Here is an 8,219-nt window from a genome sequence, read left to right on the forward strand (position 1 = left end):
TGTTGATTGGAATAAGAATCGGAGAATTGTTCTTAGACAAGAGAAAAAAGAGTACGTTCTCAATACGCCTTACCTAGAAGAGCCTCAGAATGCCACGCACACCACTAGTGCATATCGTGCTTATGTGAAGCATACTAATGATGCGGTGGATGTGCAATGCTTGATGCTTGCTTGCATGAACTCTGAGCTGCAGAAGCAATTTGAGAGCACTAACCCATACGATATGATCTTGGGGTTACATGGCATGTTCGAAAACCAGGCAAGGGTTGACAGGTTTAATACGTCAAAAGCCCTGTTTGGTTGCAAGCTCGCTGAAGGTGCTCCAGTCCGCCCTCACGTGATTAAGATGATAGGATACATTGAGAGGTTGCAGAGACTGGGTTTTCCCCTCGATGATGATCTTGCCAGCGATGTGATACTGCAGTCCCTGCCTACTAGCTTTGAATTGTTTATCTTGAACTATCACATGAATGGTTTGAAGAAATTGCTGATTGAGTTGCTTGGGATGCTTAAGATGGCAGAGGCGAGTCTTAGGAAGACTCCTAGTCATATGTGACAGTCTAGAAGGGTAAGAAGCGTAAGCACCCAGTGAAGGCTAAGAAACCTGCCAAAAGTGGGACTTCCAGGCATGCATTCAAGGCCAAAGAAAAGAAAGCTGGTGCCTCCTCTGATGATGCTTGCTTTCACTGTGGTGCATAGGGACATTGGTTGAGGAATTGCAAGAAGTACTTGGAAGATAAAAGAAAGAAAGGACGTGCAACCTCCGCTCAAGGTATTAATGTTATTGAAATTAATCTTGCTACACGTTCTAATAATGCTTTGGTATTTTATACTGGTGCAATGATTCACACTTGCAAATCATTGCAGGGGCTGAAAATAATTAGATGCTTTGCGAGAGGCGAAGTGGATTTGCATGTCGGGAATGGAGCAAAGGTTGCTGCATTGGCTGTTGGCACTTATCAATTGTCGTTGCCTTCTGGATTAGTGCTAGAACTCAATAATTGTTATTTTGTTCCTGCATTGAATAAGAACATTATTTCCTCCTCATGTTTAGAGGATGATGGTTATGAATTCATAATAAAGAACAAGTGTTGTTCCATTTTTATGAATAGCATGTACTATGGGAGATGTCCCATTGTGAATGGGCTTTATGTTCTTGATCTACAAGATGCAGAAATTAATAGCATTAGTATTAAGAGAACTCGCGTAGATAGCTCAAATCCTACTTACTTGTGGCATTGTCGTTTAGGCCATATCAGTGAGAAACGCATAGAGAGGCTCCATAAAGATGGTCTTCTCGATCCTTTCGATTTTGAATCGATTGAGACGTGCGAGTCATGCCTACTTGGAAAAATGACTAAAACTCCCTTTGTTGGACAAAGTGAGAGAGCAAGCGAGTTATTAGACCTAATACATATAGATGTACACGGTCCAATGAACTCGGTCACAAGAGGTGGTTTTCAATACTTTATTACCTTTACTGATACTTGAGTAGATATGGATATATCTATTTGATGAGGAATAAGGAAAAATCCTTTGAAAATTTCAAAGAATTCCAAAATGAAGTACAAAATCATACCGGCAAGATAATTAAATTCCTATGATCAGATCATGGTGGAGAATATTTGAGCCATGAGTTTAGAGATCATTTGAAGAGTTGCGGGATTGTTCCACAACTGACTCCGCCAAGAACACCACAGTGGAACGGTGTGTCCGAGTGGAGGAACCGAACCTTGTTTGACATGGTGAGGTCTATGATGAGTCAGACTAATCTTCCATTGTATTTTTGGGGCTATGCATTAGAGACTACTGCGTTCACACTAAACTATGTACCATCTAAATCTGTGGAGAAGACACCATATGAGATATGGATTGCGAAGCATCCCAGTTTGTCGTTCTTGAAGATTTGGGGCTGCGAAGCCTACGTAAAGCATTTGATGCCCACTAAACTCGAGCCCAGATCTGATAAATGTGTCTTTGTGGGGTATCCTAGGGAAACCAAAGGATACTATTTCTATAACCATCAAGAGAACAAAGTGTTTGTTGCTCGAAACACTATCTTTCTTGAGAAAGAGTTTCTCTCGAAAAAAATTAGTGGGAGCACAGTGCAACTTGAAGAAGTTCTAGAAACACAAGATTATGTTTCTGTTCCCATTGATGAGGTGCAACATGATGAATCAGCGATGGTCGCTGACCAACATGATGAACCTCAACCACGAAGATCAATACAAGTGCATCACACACCTAATAAGTGCACGCTACTGATTACAGGGTAGAAGGACATCCTATTGTTGGACAATGAGGAGCATAAAACATACATAGAAGCATTGATGGGGCCGGAGTTTGAGAGATGGCTTGATGCCATGCGATCCGAGATGGAGTCCATGAGAGAGAATCAGGTTTAGAACCTAGTTGATCCACCCGATGGCATAAGAGCCATTGAGTGTAAATGGATTTTCAAGAAAACGATAGACACTGATGGAAAGGCTCACATTTATAAGGCAAGACTGATAGCAAAAGGTTTTCGTCAAATTCAAGGTGTTGACTATGATGAGATATTTTCGCCCGTCGCAATGCTGAAGTCTTTTCGGATCCTTCTAGCAATTGCTGCATATTATGACTATGAGATTTGGCAAATGGATGTCAAAATGGCTTTCCTTAATGGAAACCTAAGTGAGGATGTGTACATGACACAGCCTGAAAGTTTTGTTGACCAACAAAATGCTAGAAAAGTGTGTAGACTTAGGAAGTCTATATATGAGCTAAAGCAAGCATCCTGGAGCTGGAATCTTTGTTTTGACAAGGTAGTCAAATGGTTTGGCTTGTCACAGAATAAAGAAGAGGCATGTGTTTACAAGAAAGCTAGTGGGAGCACACTCGTATTTCTAATCTTGTATGCGGATGACATACTATTGATTGGGAATGATATTCCGCTAATGGAGGATGTCAAGGCCTCATTGAGAAAGAGTTTCTCTATGAAGGACCTTGGAGAAGCAGCCTACATACTGGGTATAAAGATCTATAGAGATAGGTCTAAACGCTTAATTGGATTAAGCCAGAGAATGTACCTTGACAAGGTGTTGAATAGGTTCAACATGAATGATTCCAAGAAAAGATTTATACCTATGTCACATGGTGTAACCTTGAGCAAGACTCAGTGTGCGTCATCGCCTGATGAGCAAGAAAGGATGAGTCGGGTGCCATACACTTCGGCTATTGGCTCGATCATGTATGCCATGTTGTGCACGTGCCTAGACATTTTGTATGCTCTAAGTGTTACGAGAAGGTACCAATCCAACCGGGTGATGGTCATTGGGTTGTAGTAAAAAATATCCTAAAGTATTTTTGAAGAACTAAGGATATGTTCCTAGTCTATGGAGGTTTGGAGGAGCTTGAGGATGACACCGATGCTAGCTTCCAAATCGACTAGGACGATAGTAAATCCCAATCGGGATATGTCTTCTGCCTCAATGGTGGGACAGTGAGCTGGAAAAGTTCCAAGCAAGAGACAGTTGAAGATTCGACAACAGAAGCTGAGTATATTGCAGCTTCGGAAGCTACAAAGGAAATTGTATGGATTAAAAAAATTATTTTTGAGTTAGGCGTGGTCCCTAGTTGCTCCAGTCCAATAGACCTCTATTGTGACAATAGTGGTGCTATCGCACAGGCAAAGGAGCCTAGGTCGCACGAGAAGTCCAAACATATACTATGGCAATATCACCTGATTCGAGAAATCATCGATCGAGGAGAGGTGAAGATATGCAAGGTGCACACCGACCTGAACATTGTAGATCCGTTGAATAAGATACTCCCACAAGCAAAGCATGAGATGCATACGAAGTCAATGGGCATGAGATGCTGGCATAACTGACTAGCACTAGTGGGAGGCTTATGATGAAGTATTACATAAAGGTAGTCATAAGATGATGACATTATGTCAATGTTTGTAATCTGCAATTTTCAGTGATATGTTCCATGACTTTGTCATTATATGTGATTAGTGAAAACATGATTCGTTAGTGAAACTCCATGATACAATTTTGACATTGTACTAAAGATGATCCGCAGCTTCCATCCGTCATGCGGGACTGTGATGTAGAGATAAGTTGGTACATGTGTTGGGTGGATGATCTAGTTTCACAAGTCATTGCAATATAGGATATTGCACCAACAATTTAGGCACGTGTGAGGAACACAATGCTAGATAGACCCACAATGAGACACCATGAATATATTGCTATCGGTGAATCTCGTAACAACACACATATTACGTCCTTAGACCTGAGATCAGTGTAGAGTCCCGGATTGTGGAGAATCACATTTTTGGGGTTGCTAAATGCTATTCCGTAATTGGGTAGTTATAAAAGCAACTTTTGGATGTGGTTTAATCAAGTCACAGGTGTACCGAGTCAAGAAGGAATCTGCCCCTCCTGTTTAAGGGAGAGACTCCTCTAGGCCCTCTCGATGTGATGAACTGAAAGCGCATCGCCATGCCTCGACTAAAGTTTAGTTGATCAAAAAAGTTCTTCACTAAGCGAGAAATGGCTAAGAATAAGGGTAACACTTCATTCGCCTTATACTTGGCTAGGTGTTGTATAATAGAAGGATATAATATTGGCGAGTGTTACAGGTTATGCAAGATATGATCTTCATGAACCTTCGAGAGTCAATATGCCTTGCTAGAGGCCAATGTTGATTATTGATCGGAAATGGTTTTCGAGTCATGTCTGTTGTTTGCATGAACCTATGGGGTCACATACTTTAGGGATTGGAACACATGGATACTTGCATAATTAAATCTTGTGCAAGTGGGAGACTGTTAGTAATGCCCAAGAAGGCCTGGCCCAATAATTGGCCCATTATGCAAGTATATATATTGCTAATCACTAGCCACAAGGTTTTTGAGCTAGGGTTAATTACTCCCTAGCTTGCCACACGTATTACAACCACCAGCCAGGGCTGCTACCGTACGTTGTTGCCGCATGTGTTTCTATTTTATGCAAGGTCCTGTTGCATTGCGTGCAAGTGCGGCTGCCTCCTGTGGTAGTCATCTTCCTCTCGGATCAAAGGTTGATCGTAGGGATCTCTGATTATGTGCCATGGAGTGCTAGCATGCTCCGGTTCATCGTTCCATCCCATACGTGTTGACTGCCATAGAGGTGTTGCTCGGTTGCGCACTTCATCAGATCATACTATTGGCACCGGATTTTGACACGTTTTATGGTCGGTGTCAAGGAGAGAAAGGTGGCCGATGCAGATGGGCAAAGAAGCTACGGCCGATAGAGCTACAGTGTTTCGGCCGATTAGCTAAGGGAGTCAATGAAGACTGGCCAATTGGGAGCCAGAGCGGCTTGGCCGATGTGGGCCTAAAATGGGCCAAGATGGTGATCAGATGAAAACGAAGATTGGCCCACAGAAAAGTTGAAGAGTGTCCGACTCCAAATACAGACTCTATCCATGTGTAAATATTTATTTTATTATTTTGAATTAGAGATAAAATCATGATCATTTAGGAAATCAGTTGTAACAGGGTATAAATAGGAGCCTCGCAAGGCTTGTAAAAAACACAACAATCATCAATACATATCTACTTTTTTCACGTACTTTACTTTCAAGTCAGCAACTTCGCCAAATCCTTTTTCTTTTCATGAGTTCGTGCGAGTTGGCAGGACTGCATCAACACGACCTCCAGCCAATTTGTAAGTTCCACATATCGAGTAATATCTAAGCTTTAACTTGAGGTGCATCGCTGTTGTTTCATTTAGATTTATTCACCGGTTATCGATATTTACTAGAATTATAGGTTTTGCCTATTATTTTAGTTTTTATCACCAGTTATCCAGCTTGAGACATGAATTGTTGGCTTTTATCAATATTTTTGTTTATTATCATATAGCTGATTAGATCTATTCCAAGTGTTGCTTCCGTAGCATTATTTAGGTTATTCTAGTAGTTTCTTTTACAATTGCTACGCGATTATCAGCTGATTCATAGCCGGTCATCTTTACGCTAATTCGGTCGATTCGCTGATACACCCTTTGAAATAGATCGGAACTTCAGCCGATCGAAGCCTTGGAATTTAATACTTTTCTTTCCTTGTCAATCAATAGGTCAGATTGACTGGCACGCCGTAGGAACCGCACTAGGACGACAACCCGAACAGGAGCTAAGCAGATTCTCCCGGGTCGTGTGTCTGATGCTGAAGCCGGGGCCATCGTCCGATTTTTAGCATCAACACACTTTTAGCACGCTCGGTGGGACCGAAACAAGATCCAACATGTCAAAGGATGCTGAAATCTCGGAGGACAACATCATCGAAGTCACTAAGGCAGATCTCAAGGACGACCAGAGGGATGAGTTGGCAAAGGCTATGAAAGACTACAAGAAGGCATGCCTGCAATCCTACAATCGTACCAGAAGCGGGGAGCCTGTCAGAAAGACCGCTGTTCCTACACCTCACCAGATCACTATCGCCAAAGACTCAAGGAAGATGTATGAGATGATCCAGTAGTCTGTATATCAGGCTATGATTGATCAATCCAAGGTGATGACTCACACGATGTACAACACCGTCATCAGCTCCATGGCCAATGGCGTGGCATAGGGGTATCAAGGACCATCTTACGCACCCCCTATCAGCGCACCGGTTAGAGGCCATTCGGCAGGACCCAACATGTTCCAATCGACTCCACAACCGATGCATATGGAGATCGGGGGGTACAGCACCATGTTGCCCCTAGGATATAGCAGCGCACCACTTGTCCAATCGCAAGTACCATTTCACCCTACACCTGTCCCTTCCTTGCAACCACCGTTGATGATGTCAGCGCAGTGGGGAACGGCCAGTTTGCCTGCTGATCTGGATCCGTCCACCAATTATGGGGTGCCTCCAATAGTTCACGCCCCAAAGTCTCCAGTACAGATGTCATTTGCATCGGCCTCTAGGCCGACAGCCCTTCAATGTCAACAAGCTGCTCCGGAAATCGGCAGGGGGCAGGCGTCCAAGACCCTCTCAGAATGGCAGCGCCGATGGTATTATACGAAGAAGCAGCAGACATGCTATGACATACGGACACCACTCGTCAGCAGCCGTCGGCTCCTCAGCCGCAAGATCTGCAGCATGCTCTAGTCCTCCACCCAATAATGGTGCCACAAGTTCAACAACACATGCCAATGGTTCAGCCAATTGCACATCAGCAGCAACAGTAGCAGGTGGATTGGATCGCAAGAATAACTGATATAATCCAAGATCAATTCGGACTGAAGCCAAAAGTACAGACCTACACATACAGGATGCCATACCCGCACGCTTACGATCTATTGCCGTTCCCACATCGGTACAAGGTGCCCGACTTCACTAAGCTCTCAGGCCAAGATGACACATCTACGGTGGAGCACGTAAACAGATTCATCATCCAGTGCGGAGAAGCTAGTGCACAAGACGCTCTGAGGGTACATTTGTTCTTATCGTCCCTATCTGGGTCGGCCTTTTAGTGGTTCACAACACTGCCGCCTAACTCCATCGTCACTTGGGCGGATTTGGAAAAATAATTCCACAAATACTTCTTTGCGGGGGTCCATGAGATGAAACTTTTAGATGTAACTGGACTTAAACAGAGAAGCAATGAGTTGGTTGCCAGTTATATACAAAGGTTCAGAGATGTCAGGAACAAATGCTACAGTCTGATTTTGACTGATGGAGAGCTGGCCGATACCGCTTTTCAAGGGCTCCTACCGCACATTAAAGAAAAATATGCCTCCCAGGAATTCGAGAGTCTGAGCCAGATAGTACACCAGCTGTCCGGCCAGTAGGTGCGCCCTTTTGACAAACAAAGAAACTTCCAGAAAAAGGTGGTGTTCGTAACGGGGTCCGATTCATAAGAAGAGTTGGATGTCGGCTTGGTAGAATGGGTCAAGAGTAAAAAGCCGATCTCATGCCCATTCGGAAAAAAGGAACTGGAAACGTTCGACTTTGATATGTCTAAGGCCGATAAAATATTCGACTTACTGCTACAGGAAGGACAAATCAAGCTTTCACCCTACCATACAATTCCATCAGCCGAACAGCTTAAGAAGATGAAGTACTGCAAGCGGCACAATGCTACATCTCATGACACCAACGAATGCAAGATCTTCCATCAACTGATATAGTCAACCTTTGAGCTAGGAAGACTTAAATTCGAGGTCCCCACAAAGCCAGCCAAGCCGATGAAGATTGA

This window comes from Setaria italica, chromosome VI (assembly GCF_000263155.2).
Source record: "Setaria italica strain Yugu1 chromosome VI, Setaria_italica_v2.0, whole genome shotgun sequence".
Classification (NCBI taxonomy): Eukaryota; Viridiplantae; Streptophyta; class Magnoliopsida; order Poales; family Poaceae; genus Setaria; species Setaria italica.